The 18,972-nt window shown below is 43.9% G+C and overlaps 1 protein-coding gene across 1 annotated transcript in view; it reads right to left on the reverse strand.

The window, feature by feature from the left end:
* PRICKLE2 (prickle planar cell polarity protein 2) overlaps nucleotides 1-18,972 on the reverse strand; it is a 348,061-nt gene that overhangs the window by 161,101 nt on the left and 167,988 nt on the right. The gene's annotated exons all lie outside the window — the stretch shown is intronic.

Raw genomic sequence — 18,972 nt, forward strand, 5'->3', positions numbered from 1 at the left:
TTCACAGGAAGATCCCAGCAAGCAGTCCTAGGAAGATCTGCAGTATGCCATGTTGACAACACTGATGATACCCACGAGGGGACAAAGGCCTAAAAACTTAAGAGTTATTACTTTGCCAAGTTCATGATTACTTTTTTCAATCCTCCCAAACACAGAGGATGAGATGGTTGGATGGCATCACTGACTCAATGGACAGGAGTTTGAGGAAACTCCAAGGAGACAATGAAGCTCAGGGAAGCCTAGTGAGCTGCAGTCCATGGGGTCGCAAAGAGATGGACACAGCTTAGTGACTGAACAGCAACAACCACCATAGCATAGTAGTTATCAGATCAAGAGCTGGACGGGATGAGCTCCAGAGGGCCTTCAAAATCTAACAATTCTTTATGTGTAAAACCAGACACGGTTCTTGCCCATGGCAGACATTGCTAATCAATCACAGCACAATCCCCCAAGCTCTGACAGGGCAATGGCACCCCACTCCAGTACTCTTGCCCGGAAAATCCCATGGATGGAGGAGCCTGGTAGGCTGCAGTCCATGGGGTCGCTAAGAGTCGGACACGACTGAGCAAGTTCACTTTCACTTTTCACTTTCCTGCATTGGAGAGGGAAATGGCAACCCACTCCAGTGTTCTTGCCTGGAGAATCCCAGGAACAGGGAAGCCTGGTGGGCTGCCTGCCGTCTATGGGGTCATACAGATTCGGACACGACTGAAGTGACTTAGCAGTAGCAGTCCTTAACCAGAGCTCCAGGCAAATAAGATCTATGTACTGTTCCTGTCCTAGTAACTCAACAGACAATCCAAATAAATAAACCATGGCTTGTGGGTTTTCAGAAACATCTGTATTATTTTCTTCTTTCCCCAAAAGGATGTTCTCATGCCCACCAATATTTATTGACTTCCTCCCCACCTCCATTTCTAGAATGCACAACCTTTGCTCTGATTTTTAAACCAGAACTCCAGCAATGATGGTGAGAGCTTTTGGGAGCAGAGAGGGGAGGATTTGGGGCACTCTACATGCAGTCTAATCTTTGTTCTCTGGGCATAATTTTCTCCAACAAATTAAAATATACATGTATTTACTGCCCTCTGAGTTCCAAAGCCATTCATGGAAACTGCAGTTGATTTTTTAAATCTTTGCATTCTGAGTGAAATCCCAGAGCAGCAGCTGCATCTGATCAAACTTCCCCAGCAGGAAAATTCAGAAGCTCGGGGTCTTCAAAGAAAACCATTAGCTGGGGATGCAATTTTAGAAGGTGATGAAACACGGATGCCTCACTTCTACTGTAAGAACACCTTTCTCAGTGGGGTATACACACTTCCACAAGGGGTAACTACCACTGATCTTGTTTCATAATTTTAAAAAAATCTGAAAATTAGAAACATTAAGTACATGGAATCAATGAGGCTATGAAGCTTATCAGTCATACCTCCATCCCCTAAAAGGAAGGAGTTGAGAACAATAATAAAAATATTCTTAATTTAACAATGTATATTAAGTACTTTAACAATCTATTTTAAGTGACAATTTTCTTGCAGTTTCTGTGTCAGACCCTGAGCAAGGTCATGGTTAGGCAGCTCTGTGAGCCCCTACAAGCTGGCATGAATTGTACACTGAAGATGGACATTGAGTAACACAGTTTCTGCCCGTCAGGGATTTAGGGAGAGGCAGACAGTAATCACCAAGAAAAACAAATATTTTATACCTTGAGAAATGCTCTGGACAAAAAGAAAGAACATGATGTGGCAAAGAGAAACACAGTGAGTTGCAAGCTGAGAGTAGTAAAGCAAAGCCAGGTAGGAAGTCATCTTGGCAGAATGACATTTAAGCTGAGGATGCTGATAATGAGAAGCTGCTGGCCAGGCCAGGTTCTAGAGGAAGGGCATTCCAAGCAGGAAGAAGAGCAAATACAAAGGCCCAGAGGCAGGCAGGACCTTGGATGTGAAGGGCCAGAGGGGCTGAAGCATGGGGATGACTGTTTGGGGAGGAAGGTGTCCTTGCAGAGGCAGACTAGGGTCAGGCTTTGTTACAAGTGCAGGGAAGAGGGAGGCATCTCAAAGTTCTTGGTAAAGTGTTTGGATTTTGTTCTTATTGGATGGGAAGCTGATGGAAGCTGTTACACAGGGGAAGGGTGAGAACTGATTTAAGCTTTAAAAACAGTGGGTATTTGGGAAGGTTACTGAGTAATCAAAGTGGGAAACAATGATCACCTGTATAAAGTTGTGCCTGTGGAGAAGGTGAGCAGTGTTCCCGGGGGGATAAACATCTTTTCTGTCATTGCTTACTGAGGTGTAATTTACCTACAGTAAAACACATATCTTCTACACAGTCTCATCCATTTTGACAGATGCTTATACCCATGAAATCATACTCTACCAAGAATGTAAAGCAGTTTTTGTACCCAAGAATGTGACTTCTAGTTCCCTTTCCATCAGTCTTCCCTCTCCCTCTCCCATGTCCAATGTGGGATCTGTTTTTGAGGGAAAAAGACTCATTTTCACTAGACTGGACATGGGATTGCGTGAAAAGAGAAAGATCAAAGATGCCAAAAGCTTGTAGCTCAAACAACTGGATGGCTGGAGGCCAGCACTGGCTGCCCTGGTAAACCTTGGGTAGGAGAATATATCTCCAGTTGTGCTCTCACATGTCAGGTTCAAGAAGCTCACTGAACACCTAATAAAGATGCTCAGAAAAGAGTAGAACAACTAAGTCTGGAGCTCAGGAGAGAGGTCCAGGCTGAAGACGTAAACCTTCGCAGGAAGTCATGGATGTAAGTCATTGCAGGAAGTCATGGACTGGATGATGTCAGCAAGGGAGCAAATAAAGACAAAACGGAGAACAAGAAGAGGATAGGAGCAGTTCAGAAGAGCAGCAAAGGAAACTGAGGCAAGAGGAAGATGTCGCAAGTAGGATACAGAGAAGCCTGCTGAACGAAGGGGAAAACACAGGAAGGAGGGAATGATGCACTCACGCAAATGTTCCTCGCCAGTGGAAGGTGATCCCTGCATCTATTAGTTTATTTCCCTACAGAGTACCCAAAACTCTGTAACGCAGGTCTCACTATTACGAAAAGTCCTGTACATATGAACCTTCAAGTTACGAACTTTCAAACATGCGAACATGTGTTCCATCACCATCAGGCATGAGTGAAATGCAACTGGCCCTGTCTCCTACTGTTAATTATCCTTCAACTCTACCATCTCCAAGCTCGTCTCCCTCTTCCCATCAGTAACTCCCCATGCCAGCCCCTGTACACCAGCTGTTGTACTCTACTACTGTGCTTTTCAAGGTACTGTATTGCACGATTAAAAATGTTTTACTGTTTCTGTATGTTTGCTTTTTCATGTATTATTTGTGTGAAAAGTATTGCAAACCTACTACATACAGTCCAGTACTATATAGACAATTGTGTTAGTTGGGTACCTGGGCTAACTTTGTTGGACTTATGAACAAATTGGACTTAGGAATACAGTATTAGAAGGGAACTCATCTGTATCTAGGGGACTTTCTGTATTCTCATTTCACAGAAAAGGCAAGTGAGATTCAGAGAAGGAGTGACTTGTCTCAGTTCAGTTACTCAGTCGTATCTGACTCTTTGCGACCCCATGGACTGCAGCACACCAGGCTTCCCTGTCCATCACTAACTCCCGGAGCTTACTCAAATACATGTCCATTGAGTCAGTGCTGCCATCCAACTATCTCATCCTTTGTTGTCCCCTTCTCCTCCCGCCTTCAATCTTTCCCAGCATCAGGATCTTTTCAAATGAGTCAGTTCTTTGCATCAGGTGGACAAAGTACTGGGGTTGCACCTTCAGCATCAGTCCTTCTAGTGAATATTCAGGACTGATTTCCTTTAGGATGGACTGGTTAGATCTCCTTGCAGTCCAAGGGACTCTCAAGAGTCTTCTCCAAGATCACAGTTCAAAGGCATCAATTCTTCAGCACTCAGCTTTCTTTGTAGTCCAACTCTCACATCCATACATGACTACTGGAAAAACCAAAGCTTTGACTAAACAGACCTTCGTTGGCAAAGTAATGTCTTTGCTTTTTAATATGCTGCCTAGGTGGGTCATAACTTTTCTTCCAAGGAGTAAGCCTCTTCTAATTTCACGGCTGCAGTCATGACCTGTAGTGATTTTGGAGCCCAGGAAAATAAAGTTTCTCACTGTTTCCATTGTTTCCCCATGTATTTGCCATGAAGTGATGGGACTGGATGCCATCATCTTACTTTTCTGAATGTTGAGCTTTAAGCCAACCTTTTCACTCTCTTCTTTCACTTTCCTTAAGAGGCTCTTTAGTTCTTCACTTTCTGCCATAAGGGTGGTGTCATCTGCATATCTGAGGTTATTCATATTTCCCCGGGCAATCTTGATTCCAGCTTGTGCTTCATCCAGTCCAGCATTTCTCATGATATGTACTCTGCACGTAAATTAAATAAGCAGTGTGACAATATACAAACTTGATGTACTCCTTTCCCTATTTGGAAACGGTTTCTTGTTCCATGTCCAGTTCTAACTATTGCTTCTTGACCTGCATACAGATTTCTCAGGAGGCAGGTCAGGTGGTCTGATATTCCCAACTCTTGAAGAATTTTTCACAGTTTGTTGTGATCCACACAGTCAAAGACTTTGGCATAGTCCATAAAGCAGATGTTTTTCTGGAACTCTTGGTTTTTTGATGATCCAAGGGATGTTGGCAATTTGATCTTTGGTTCTTCTGCCTTTTCTCAATCCAGCTTGAACATCTGGAAGTTCATAGTTCACATATTGTTGAAGCCTGGATTGGAGAATTCTGAGCATTACTTTGCTAGTGTGTGAGATGAGTACAATTGTGTGGTAGTTTGAGCATTCTATGGCATTGCCTTTCTTTGGGATTGAAATGAAAACTGACATTTTCCAGTCCTGTGGCCACTGCTGAGTTTTCCAAATTTGCTGGCATATTGAGTGCAGCACTTCCACAGCATCATTTTTTAGGATTTGTAATAGCTCAACTGGGATTCCATCACCTCCACTAGCTTTGTTCATAGCAACGCTTCCTAAGGCCCACTTGACTTCATATTCCAGGATGTCTGGCTCCAAGTGAGTGATCACACCATCATGATTATCTGGGTCATGAAGATCTTTTTTGTATAGTTCTGTGTATGCTTGCCACCTCTTCTTAATATCTTCTGCTTCTGTTAGGTCCATACCATTTCTGTCCTTTATTGTGCCCATCTTTGCATGAAATGTTCCCTTGGTATCTCTAATTTTCTTGAAGAGATCTCTAGTCTTTCCCATTCTATTGTTTTCCTCTATTTCTTTGCATTGATCACTGAGGAAGGCTTTCTTATCTCTCCTTGGTATTCTTTGGAACTCTGCATTCAAATGGGTATATCCTTCCTGACTTGTCTAAAGGCTACTTAAAAGAAGAGCTGACATCCTGATGTGTAACAGATTTGCCCCAAGTGCGTTTGCAGCATGTTAATGCATCAGGCTACAAAAGGGGTTCTGGGGTCACATTAGAAGGGAAGGTACAAAGTGAAGTGAAGACAAAGTTGCTCAGTCGTGTCTGACTCTTTGCGATCCCATGGACTGCATAGTCCATGGAATTCTCTAGGCCAGAATACTGGAGTGGGTAGCCTTTCCCTTCTCCAGGGGATCTTCCCAACGCAGGGATCAAACCCAGGTCTCCTGCATTGCAGACGGATTCTTTACTAACTGAGCTATGAGTGAAGGTGTGAAGTCATAGTTAAAACAGGTTTCCCTACTCCAGGGCTCAGAGCCTTGAATATGCTAGTATGAATTGTGATGCCTCAGAAAAGAGTTATAGGGTATTGCATCTTCCAAGTACACATGGAACCATGTTTTTGCTTTCTTGTTTAGAAGAACCATTCACCATACAGGTGTTTTCTAGGACACTGTAGGGGAACCACTGCTAGAAGGCAACGGGATCATGGCTTCAAAATGTGTCTGAACAAAGTCTAAAGTGTTCTCACAAATGTTATGTGACTAGTAGCCAAAGGAGAAAGGGTTGACATGAACATTCCATTTTACAGATAATGGAGGCAAAGTGCACGAGGTTAAGTGGTTTGCCCTGTATCACAGTCCTGAAGCAATTAAGCAAGTGGAAATCAGCCCCGGTCCATGAGCCCAGGGGCAAGAGAAATCAGGTCAGGTCAGGCCAAGGGGGAATCAAGCTGGAGACAGAAAATGAGGCTCCTCCTCGCCTCTGCTCCTTTCTTTACAACCTTCCCTTGCGGTTTGCTTTCTGCAGGAATCTATCTGGGGGGAGGCAGTTATGCGAAAGATGGAGGAAAAAGAGGGGCTGCGTGTGAGCTCAGCTTACGGGCAATAGGGAAAGGCATTCAGTCCTGTCGGGCGTGTGAACTGTGAACAGTCTTGTGGGAAGAGCCTGAAGGAAGTGTCTGGAGAAAAAGAAGAGTCACAGGACTATGGAAGGAGCCCCTGAAGACACAGAGATGCCTTAAGGATTCCAAAAGCTGCAGGGCTGAAAAGCACCTCTCCACTTAAGTATTCAATCTGACCTTCTGTCGTCTTGGCCCAGCAGTTAGAGAACTGCAGGCAAATGAGCCAGATGCTCCTCCACGATGAACATGAATCCCTACACCCCACGCAACCTCCCTACATTTGACCACAAGAGGCCCTCGTGGACTGCAGCCACCCACCACATACCTATGATGTCCAGGCAGGAAAGGGTGTGGCACAGAGAGTCGGGGGAGGGGTCACTAGATCCAAACTGTTCAGAGAACATTAGCGTGAGCGTCAAGGACACGGAGTTTGGACAGTCACAGGTTTTAAGTCCCACTTGGTAGCTGTGTGACCGAGAGGAGCTACTGAACCTCTCTGGGCCTATGCTTTCTCATCTGTGAAACAGAGATGATAACCGCAATCTACTGTGGGCTTACTGTCAAGATTTTAAAGGATAATAAATGAAAAGGCAAGTGTGTCCCCTGGCAGAGTCTAAGGACCCACCTGAGATGCTTCTTAAAACACAGATTTCTAGGTCATACCTGAGACCCTGAGAAACAGACTCTCTGAAGGGTATTCTCATGCATCAGACTGTCTAAGAAAGCTTGGTAAGACGTGGTATTCTGGGCTTGGCAAAGACTCAGGAAGTTAACAGCTACTGATTGCCATCATCAATTATAACATGTTAATATGAGACCTCTTCTCTAGGCTAGACAAACCGAGGTTCAAAATCAGACTTTATATGAAAGCTAACTCAATAGATAATCATTCATCCTCAAAAACCTAAATAAAGCCTCAATCCCTGGAAACATTAAAGTTTCTGTAGTTATAACAGCCTAGGTGAATACAAAGGGATCTTTTGTAAATGTGACTAAGAAATCAAGTGGTCACTTTTTTTTTTCCTTCCTTTTTAAAGAAAAAGCAGCACAAGGCAAACTTTCAAAGATGTGGTAAGCAATGTCACCTACACCCTCCTTGATGTTTGGTATCTTGCCTGGAAAGGTGCTCCGTGAAGAGGGAGACCCTCGTGATGGGTATGATTGCTGTATGCAAGCTGACTACTAAAAGTCAATCGTGAGGCAATTCTCAAAGGCTTTTGGGCTACACTTGCAGGGAAATCATACGTGAGTTTTCCCCGACACTGAGTTCCACAGTACCTGCATTTGTCTGTTCTCTCCACTGACCCTCCATCTTCTGTATCTTCTGGAAGACATCCAGATAGAAACCTTTGCAAAAAACGAGTGTTGCTCTGCTTGTTACACAGAGCAGCAGGGTATAAAAAGACAATATCACCCTCTGCAACGTCCCCCCAATCCCCCCGCTAAAACAAAATCAAAACTGCATGGCAATCAAATGCTAAGTATACTGGGAAAGAATCCTTTGTCATTTAGATCTTGAGGGGGAAAAAAAAACGTTTTGGGAAATTCTCCATGCAATTTCCATGAAGTTTCATTATATTCAACTAGGATTACCATTGTGTTTTAGTAGCTGGAAAAAATAAAGAAAAAATAGATTCCCTTTGCTTCCTCTTACTGACCTCAGAGTATCACACCGAGTTCTATTCACCCAGAGTGCTCCTATTTGATTACACAGCTAAGAGGTGCTTCACGTGACCAGGTACCAGGTGCCTTTCAGAAAACTAGCTCGGGGACCAGAGCATCTCTAAGATTATCAGAAACTGCACATTTCTGTAAACACTACACAAAGCAAGGCCTTGGACCCCGTGGTTGCCCCTGGCCAACATTTAATTGGCCGTTCATTTTACTGATGTGCTTCAGGAGTAAACCCAACACAGAACCACCCTGCCTTCTCAGCAAACAGCTCTACAAAGACCATAAATGTCACCACCACCAAACTGGTGAGCATTAGTTCAGACCTCTGCTTCTCTCATTCCTTGAGACATCTGTGTCCCTGAGGAAAACAAGCTAGGCTTAAAGGAAATCTTGGGGAAAAGAGCCAAGAGCTTTTCCTGTGAAAGCTAGTGGGAGGAGGCCAACAGGGAAGTAGGCTTGATAAAACTGTCTTAAAAAGCTCATGGAGGGACTGAGCAAGTTATTTCAGTTTCTTAAATGGAGGCAACACCCCCCCCCACCCCCCCCCCAAAAAAAAAAGGCTTGTTGAGCAAGAAGCTTGACAGGCTGGGAGAGGTGGAGGGTATCGCTGCAGAAGGATCGCCTGGTAACAGAGCTTTCTTGTGTTACACCCAAAGCTGTGTACCATCTGAGCCTGATCCGGCAAAATACTCAAATCTCCTGGTAATTTCCTGCAGACAAGACATTTAATCATCTCCAAGCCTCCACCACAAGAGGAAAAAAAAAAAAAGGCAAAAAACCTAAACCAAATGATTCACACTCTTAAAAATGAATCTGCCTTCGGAACACGAACTGTTTTCTGCTCTTGAAAAGCAGCCACGATTTGTTATTCTAACAAAGTGTTCCCTTCCTCCAAACAGAAATAAAAGTCGCTCAAGGAGGGCTTGTGCTGATTTCTGTTCTTCATTTCTTGAAACTTCCACCCAGTCAACAGTTTCTCCTGGCAGGTTCTCAGAAATCCAGGGAGAGCTGGGGAGTCAGTGACTGAGAACACAGGATCATTTTTATAAGCCTTCCCCACCCCCCACCCCCCCAGTTTTTGGCCCCATGGGAAGATGTTTTATTGCAGGACGAGCAGAGTTAGCTGCACATATAAATTCTTCACTGCTCAGCTCACTTGACACCTTTATCTGAGTTGCCCAACGGCTGGGAGGGTTTGGCAATTGATGATTTGAAAAAGGAAAGGTCCAAATCCTTCCCAAGTGGTATGTGTTCTGTCTGTACATACAGGGCTGTGTCCATCTCTCTAATTACTCAACTAGTTGCGCAGCTAAAAACATCTGTTTGCAGAAGGCAAGGAACCCAAAGTATACAAATGATTCACAACACCTAAACAACTGCAAATGAAGGCCAGTCCAGTCCAGCAAAATGAAGGCTGCTCTAAGCCAAAATAATTTAAAATGGGCGGAAATGGAGTTTGGCAATTCATGCATCAGACTTTGCTTCATTTTGGGAAGGCATTTCTTCTAGGAGCCTTGTCTTCAATTAAACACAGACACACATACACACACACAAACATACCCCACCACCCCATCCCCTGCCCCCAGGCCCTCTGCATTAGGCTTTCAAGTTTGCTCATGTGTACCTCAGGAAAAACAGACTGGGGAGAGGGAGGAAGCTCAAAATGCATCTTTTAAATAAATCGTACCCCTCCCCCACTCCAATCCCGATGGACTATTTTGGTTTGGAAATTTCCCAGTATACAGCTGCCTAGGCACCTCAGATCTGCAGACTCTCAGGCTGCACTAAGTCCGAAGTCTCCCAGCAGCCAAGAGGGCACATCTGCAAATCTGGACGAGCAGGGGTTCTAACAAACTCCCCCCAGGAGCTTTCCCCATCCCACAGACTGTTCCATTCCAGCTAGGAAGGCCAGGAGAGGGAGGTCTCTCCCTCATCTCCACCTCCAATTCAGGGAGAATAAATAAACACATTTCTGAGCTGCTTCATTACAGATAATCCACCAAGAAGAACAGTAATATGCATTTTTAAAGTTCTAGGAAAACCAGCCATAGGAATGTGGGGAGAAATACATCATCTTTTAAACCAGACCTTCCTGGAGACATCACACATTTTTTTGAGCGTCTAAGAGAAATAAATAAGTAGGTCAGGAGTAATCCATACATTTCCAACATTTGAGGGAAATGAACTGTTAAGAGATTAAAGGCTCTTGAAAAAAAGCAAGTTCAGGGAAGTTTAAATGTTTCCACCAAAGAAGTCCTAATACAGTAACAGGATCCGCGACTCCTGACACTGTTACTATTATTGGTTAACCTAGTGCGCAAAGGCTGGGAGACGCTCATATCAAAAAGATCCCAAGGTCCCCTTCCCGGAGCTCCTGACCTCCCCAGTGTCTGTGCTGCAGAGCGCATCTCTTCCAGAGGTTACTGTCCCACTTTAAGGCCCCTCTTCCTGGTCTCCACCAGGAGCACACGCACCCCCTCGGGGCACCCCTGCCCTGAGGAGTCACTTACCCGGCTCAGCCTTGCATCTCTGCTATTGCGGGGCCTCCACCACCGCGAACTAAGGGGGGTGGGGGGGAGGTGGGAAGGGGCCGCAGACCCGGGCCAGGGGATGCGGCTGCGGCTAAGAAGCCCAGTGGGGCGTCCGCCGCCAACCACCCGGAGCCAAAGGGGGCCCTGCAGGGGCTCCGCGCGAGGGAGGTGACATTCCCGGGGCTCAGCGATGGCAGCTGCTCCGTGCACAGCTCCGGATGCAGGAAAACCTCTCAGGTCCCGGGAAGAGACGCTTCAAGCTCTCCAGGCTGCCTCTCCGCTGCTTAAAGGGACGCCTCCCCACCTACCGTGGCGCTTATTGGTGAGAATTCCGAGCCACAGGCCAATCCTAGGCCTGTTCCCAAATTGAGATTTCAATCAAGGGAGCTACTGCTTTAAAATTAGAAAAGGCTGATGGGGGTGGGGAAAGGGGTACGGGCCACTTTCCGTAGCAGGACACAGGCGCTCTGGCCCTTGCTCTTTGGAAGTCCCTGGCGCTGGCAGGGGCAGCAAAAGGCAAATTCCGCTGTACAGCAGAGCACAGGAGTAAGGCAGGGAACAGGCTGCTCCTTGGCCTTCACCCCTCCCATCTTGCTCATCCTTCAAGGCTCATCCCACTCATCAGATTTGGGGGCTCTCTTAATTACTGGAAAGAACCCCCAGCTAGGTGCTTCCAAATTCTCCCCACTACCACCCCCGCCTTGGGGGCACTGATCACACTTTCACTGGTTTTTGCTTAATCTGTCTCTCCCTTTATACTGTAAATTCCACCACTGCAGGGCTTGTTTCCGTCTCTCACTGCACTGTATTACCTACCTCCTGCCTGGAACACTGTGAGCTCTCAGTAAATATTTGTGGATGGAATAAACAAACGAATAAACAAAGGAATGAACACTGACACATCTTGTGTTGGCTGTGGCAAGACAAATGTTAATTAAAAGGTGATATTCAAGAGGCCAGCTGTTCCCGTTGTAGTCTCAGGGTCTTACAAGTTATAGAACTTGTGCCTCAGTTTCCTTGTTTGTAAAGCATGATCATGAAATCTCATGGGGTTGTTGTTAATGATGGTGTTAGTGCAAATCTGGTCTAGGAGGTATGCCCAATCAACAGCTATAGCCCAGCTATAGTCAAGAGCTGGTGTTTCTAAAATCAGAATACATTTCCTGGGGGTTGGGATGATCTGACTGCTGGTTTGGCTTCTTGGTGAATACATGGTCATTCATGAAACAGATGTGAATTCTGTACCTGCTCAGTGCCAGACCTCATGCAAGATGCTGAGGTGACTACTCCTAGTGGGAGTGGAGGTGAGTACTAAGGTTTTCGAGAGCTACAGAACCAGTAAGGTGTATAGATAGATATGCAGAGATTTATTATAGGAATTGGCACCCTATATGGAGTTACAGAGATGGAATAGTCCCATGGTCTGTAGTCTGTGAGTTGTTGGAGAATCAAGAAAGCTGGTGTTATAATGCTGGACAAATACAAAAGCTTGAAAGCTGGGTGCCAGGGGTGCAAGTCCTGGTCCCAGTCCAAAAGTCAAGAACCAGGAATGCCAATGTCTGAAGGCAGGAAAATGTAGAAGTCATAGCTCAAGCAAAGAGAGCAAATTGATCTTTCCTCCACCTTTTTGCTCTGTTCAGACCCTCAACAGATTGGAAGATGCCTACCTGCACCGGTGAAGAGGAAATCTTCTTTCAGAAGTTCACTGATTCAAATGCTAATCTCTTCCTGAGACTCCCTCACAGACACACTTAAAACTAATGTTACCAACTATCTGGGCATCCCTTGGCCCAGTCCAGTTGACACAGGAAATTAATTCCCATCACAGCATTGGGGAGAGACAGAGCAAAATATACAAACAGAATTATGTTAGATGTATAGTCAGCAAAGACATATGACCAGGAATGTTTATTGGAGCACAGTTTATAATATCACAATAACTGAAAACTACCACCCAATAAAAATAGGGGAAATGGAAAAATAAATTACAGAACACCTATTTCTGGAATACTACAGTCATGAAACGAAGCAGAGTTAAGTGCACTAATAAACAATAAACTTCAAAATATATTGCTAAGTACAGAGCAGAAGGTAAAATATATCCCTGCTTGATTAAATAAATCTTCATGTATTATATGGGCTTCCACAATTGCTCAGCATGTAAAGACTCTGCCTGCAGTGCAGGAGACAGAGGTGACGTAGGTTTGATTCCTGGGTTGGGAAGATCCTCTGGAAAAGGAAATGTATCCCACTCCAGTATTCTTGCCTGGGAAATCCCATGGACAGAGGTGCCTGGCGGGCTACAGTCCATGGGGTCACAAAACAGCTGGACATGACTGAGTGACTAAGCATGGATGCATGTGTTATATATACATATGTATGCTGTATGTGTGTAAAATGTTTCTAGAACTATGCCTAAGAAAATGGTAAAGGTTATTATTCTTGGCAAGGTGGTATGAGAACTAAGCAGGTCTACAGTGGGAAGGAGACTACTATTTCACCATATACTTTTGTGTATTACTTGATTATTTTACCAGGAGCTTGTAATAAGCTCCTAGATCTGGCAAGATGGTAAATGATGACAACCTGAAAATTCCAACTCTTCAAAAACCCTAGATACACTAGATAAAATATAACCAAAATTATTTTAAGGGCTTAGCTGACTCACAATTAAGAAAGGAGAGTACCCAGGTAGAAAAAAGAAGTAACTAAAAACAAGAATGGTGAACATGCAAATTCATGCTGGGGATATGAGGCAGAAGGGAAGATGGTTGGCAACAGGAGAACAGTCTGTCTTGGTTCCCTAGGGGCTAGGGTTTGAATACCCAAGCAGAACAGAAGATGAGGCTTTGGAACAAGCAGAAGTAGGAAGTTGTTAGGAAACTCCTCCAGAAAACCAGGAACACTCCCTGAGGGCTGCACCCTCGGTAAACAAATAGATTAGAAAAACTGTCAACCATCCCAAGGAAACTTGTCTCCCTGTGGTCTGAGCAGGAGGGAAACATTTAAGTTGAGAATTACAAGCCCTCAGCCTATGCCTTTCTTCAGAGTGGAATATGAACAATTGAAGGGAGCATCAGCAAACTCCAGCTGAACAATTAATATAAAGCTTGGTCCCGTTCACAATATGCCAAGAATTCCCCACAGAAGCAAATGAAAAATTTTCCTGCAGAGTCAGTTCTGTAACCTGGGCTACATCTGACCCTTCAAAGCATGAGCTCGTGATAGTAAATTACAAAACACAGTCATAAGTCAGCAAGTATGAGGATCAGGGCTCAAGAGTTAGAGGTAATAAAACAACATTTTGGAAAAGAACATTAATAAAGTTTAAAATGACTAAACACAATAAAGCTAGAAATGAAACAACAAAAAAAGGGCAACTCTTCTCTTTCCTCTATAGATTCATTAAAATTAAAAACTCAATGGAGAGATGAAACAGAAGATGAAATACTGCTGAAGAGAGAAATACAGATCTCAGGACATTACACAAGATGAAACACAAAGGGATGCAAAGCTGAAAACTACAAAGATGTTTAAGTGATACAGAGGACAGACTTAGAAGGGCCAACATATGTCTAACCGGAGTCCCGTTGGCACAGAACAGACATTAAGGAGAGGCATAATGGCTAAGAGTTTTCTAGAATTTATAAAACTCATGAATCTTCAGATTCAAGAAGCATAAGACATCTCAGGCAGGAATATCTGTCTGTATTAATTACTCATAAAAGTACAGTTAATAAAAGACTGAACTGAGGAAAAGTATAACAGTTTAACAATGCAATGACAGAATTAAATAGATGGCACTTTAAAGAGAGGCAACTCTGCCATTCCCCATTTACAGTTGGATTATATTTCCCTCAGTCTTTCATCCCCCAAATTAACAAATTCTGCACTACAGAAGGTCCTTACATGTCTAACTGTACATTAATATGGCTCTTAAGCACCAAGATGAAATAGCAGAGGCATCCTTGGAAAGACACGTTCATTCAGCCATTAACAAAAGTGGCAGGAAGAAAAGCATACACACAAGAACCGAATGAACAGCAGCTTGGAGCCCCTGTTCCCAGGAACCCTACTCTGGTGGTGGAGGAACAAGAACCGAATAAACAGAAGCTCGGAGCCCCTGTTCCCAGAAATCCTACTCTGGTGGTGGAGGAACAAGAACCGAATGAACAGAAGCTCAGAGCCCCTGTGCCCAGGAACCTTACTCTAGTGGTAGAGGAACAAGGACCGAATGAACAGAAGCTCGGAGCCCCTGTTCCCAGGAACCCTATTCTGGTGGTGCAGGAACAAGAACCGAATGAACAGCAGCTCAGAGCCCCTGTGCCCAGGAACCCTACTCTGGTGGTGGAGGAACAGGAACCGAATGAACAGCAGCTCAGAGCCCCTGTGCCCAGGAACCTTACTCTGGTGGTGGAGGAACAGGAACCAAATGAACAGCAGCTCAGAGCCCCTGTGCCCAGGAACCTTACTCTGGTGGTGGAGGAACAGGAACAGAATGAACAGAAGCTCAGAGCCCCTGTGCCCAGGAACCTTACTCTGGTGGTGGAGGAACAAGAACCGAATGAACAGAAGCTCGGAGCCCCTGTGCCCAGGAACCATACTCTGGTGGTAGAGGAACGAGAACCGAATGAACAGAAGCTCGGAGCCCCTGTTCCCAGGAACCTTACTCTGGTGGTAGAGGAAGCAAATAAACAGATGGAGAGTGTCATCATTTGTTGCTGTCGTTCAGCCACTAAGTTTGTGTCTGACTCTTTTGTGACCAATGGACTGTAGCCCGCCAGGCTCCTCTGTCCATGTCATTTCCCAGGCAAGAATACTGGAGTGGGTTGCCATTTCCTTCTCCAGGGGATCTTCCTGACCCACTGTACCCGCATCTCCTGAAGCAGGATTCTTTACTACTGAGCCAGCCATCACGGGGCATAAACTACACTACTATAAAAACACAGAGGAAGAACATCTCAACCAGTCTTGTGGGAAGGCAGTACTTGAAAAGGGCTTCCTGGAGTAGGTAACATCTACACTGAGGGAGCTAGCATCCTTACGAGCAAACACTTTAGAATTAGGCTTGCCTTTAGATTCCAGTACTGCTGCTTATCATCTAGTCCGACTTTGGCGAAGTTATGTGACTTTTCCAAGCGTCACTCATCTCATCTGTAGAATGGAATTCATATCACTTAAGTCCTGGCGTTGTTTTGAGATTTAGAGATAATACATGTAAAGCACTTGGCAGAATGCCTGACCTATAATTGATTTTTTTTACTAAATGGGTACCTGTTGTTGTTATTAGATGAAATCCAATGATTTGGTGGGAAAAAAAATGCCTCTTGTTTTAAAAGGTGATTTTCTTCAGAAAGCTGACAGAGACAGAGGCTTCAGTCTATTTTTCAAGAAACTATCTTGAAGAACATTGAATATTTATTGAATCTAGCCTGCAAAAATAACATTATTATGCTACCAGATTTAAAGAGTTATTTGATCTGGCCCTTTCAATAAAGGAACTTAAAATATAGTTCTTCCAAAATAACTAATGAAGGCTGCATAAGTTAAGTGTCAAGTATGTGATTCTTTTCAGTGATAAATTCCAAAACTGTAACAGACTTCTCTTTATCATGAAACTTTCAGATTCCTAACCACAAAGTAAACTGAAAGAATTCAGAGTCCAGCAGTGGGAGGAATAGATGGACCCTCCTCAGTATTACTTAACAAGTTTATGAATGACCTGAATGATGCATGGAAAAGAAACTCATAAAGTCCAACCTATGGTGCCAAATTACTGGGCCCTGCCAATGCTCAGCAGGTAAGAACACAGAGCTATCTAGCCAAATCTGGAGGAGTTGCCTGAATTTCAGTAGAGAAATTCAATAATGGTAAAGGTTATACCTGCCTTTTGGAAGAAGCACTGAACTATGCCATCTTAGAAACGAAAGCATTGGCCAAGGCCAAGCTTAGAAACGAAAGCATTGGCCAAGGCCAAGCTTTCCATTCATTCCTTCATGTATCATTTAACAAACATGAATCTAACATCTACTAAGAAGGTTTGCGGAGAAGGCAATGGCACCCTACTCCAGTGCTCTTGCCTGGAAAATCCCATGGACCGAGGAGCCTGGTAGGCTGCAGTCCATGGGGTCGCTAGGAGTCAGACACGACTGAGTGACTTCACTTTCACTTTTCACTTTCATGCATTAGAAAAGGAAATGGCAACCCACTCCAGTATTCTTGCCTGGAGAATCCCAGGGAGTGGGGAGCCTGGTGGGCTGCCATCTACGGGGTCACACAGAGTCAGACACAAATGAAGTGACGCAGCAGCAGCAGCAAGAAGGTTTGACTTATAGGCTGTGTAAACATGGAAACACATGAATAAAACACAACACTTGGCTTCATGGAGCATAAAACGTAGTGATATGAAATCTTCACTTGAAACCACCCATGCCTTCCAACATTCTTCCTGCTACCATGCAATGGTGATCTGACTTTTATAAAACAACTTAAATTTGAACTAGAGATTAAATCCCACCATGTTTCAGAACAGAAAAATAGATTTTATCTCTTCAGCTAGCAATGACTGACTGGTAGTGGATTCCTGGAGTGCTGACTTGATAAGAAGTCTGAGGCTGCATATGGCAGGAAAGCATGCTGTGATTGATTAGTGATGTCTGTCATGTGGATGGAGAAGGGGGTGACAGCACTATTGCTATATATCTGACATCTCCCATCTAGTCCAACCCCCTCATTCCACAGATGAGAAAACAGAACAGATCTTTCTTTCTTCCTGTGGCATTTTAAATTCAGCAACACGAGCAGGGGCAACCGAGGAGAACCTCCATATCTGAAATGTTGCTGAGAGAGAAAAAAAAGTCTGGAGCTCAGAATATTTCTGATGAGCTTCTAAGATATGCACTCAAATCCTTTAGCAGCCTTTGTATTCTGCAGCAAACAGGCTAAATGGAGAAAGCTGCAGACTCTGATCGCCTGGTTAGCTACAAAGAGCCGCCCCCCACCCCACCAGACACATGTTAAGACTATATAAAATACATATAATTTGAGTATGCTTGAGGATTTAAAATGCACTGGGGGACAAAAACGTCTAAAAAGTGAATATATTTCAGAAATACAAAGTGAATACATAGAACGGTAATTAACATGTTATTTAAGAAAGAATGAAGATTTTTATCATTTTATTCTATTAAATGGTACTGATATCATCAGCCAAAGGAAGGAAAAGAAAGACTCTTATTTATTTTCAGAAGACACTTTATATCCTGGGCACTCTGTAACACTAACTAAAAAGATAGGGTCTGGCCCTGTTAAGCATTTCCACACCCAATCTATCAACACTCACAACCATCACCCAGCCCAGTCACAAAGAATCCAGGCTCATTCCCTGTGAAGGACAGAATGGTATAAACGGACAACAGATAAGCAGGAAGCCCAACCCCAGCGTGATTCAGACACAAAGAACAAATTGTAGCATTTGATTAATATGCTAGCTCTTCTGTCATGCCAACTGCAAAGTGAATTTTATGGAAAACCAACTCCTTGAGAAATAGGTCTAATTAATTCAGTTACATAAACTCCAATGAAATATTAGGGGGAGGAGACAGGCAAGTGAAGGGAGAAAGGGAGGAAGAATATCAGAGTGAGAATGAGGAGAAAGACAAGGAGGGCAAGAGAAAGGGAGGAAAGGGAGGGGGGAGGGGGAAGGAGGGAGGGAGGAAACGAACAAATGGGAATACATGATGGAGAGAATATGAAGAGGACGTTCTGGAGGCCCCAGAAGCTGTGCTCTGACATAGGATGGCAGGAAACCTATTTGTATTTCAATCAAACACACTGTTGAGGTTTGGGTAAGCGATTAAAAGATGAACAACCATCAGCAACCCTTTAATGCATAAACTGGTCAGATTAGTTTTTTTTCTCCCAAGACTCACTCATTTGTATACCACCTGCAGGATTTCTGCTAAATCTGCTTTTACTAAATATCATATTAATGACATACTGAATGGGCCTTATATTATTATTTACAGAATAAACAAGTTGTGGGACATCCACACATAGAATATGACCCAGTGAGTAAAAGGAATAAACATAAGCAACACAGTGGATGAATCACAAATATGTAGTGCTAAGAGAAAGAGTCAGACTGAAAAGGCTACATACTGTATGAATGCATTATGTGACATTCCAGAAAAGGCAAACTCATAGGCGCAAAAAACAAGGGTTGAAGATGGGAGCAGGGACAGAGAAAAATTTAGGAGGAGATACGTATCTTCATTGCGACACTGGTTGTGTGACCAGATGCATTTGTAAACACCCACAGAACTGTAAACCTAAAAGTAAGTTTTAATGTATGCAAACCTGAACAGTGAAAAACAGAACTAGGCAAAACCCCCAAGTAAAAACCATCCCTTGCATCACTTT

The sequence above is a fragment of the Budorcas taxicolor genome, chromosome 1, assembly GCF_023091745.1.
Source record: "Budorcas taxicolor isolate Tak-1 chromosome 1, Takin1.1, whole genome shotgun sequence".
Lineage (NCBI taxonomy): Eukaryota > Metazoa > Chordata > Mammalia > Artiodactyla > Bovidae > Budorcas > Budorcas taxicolor.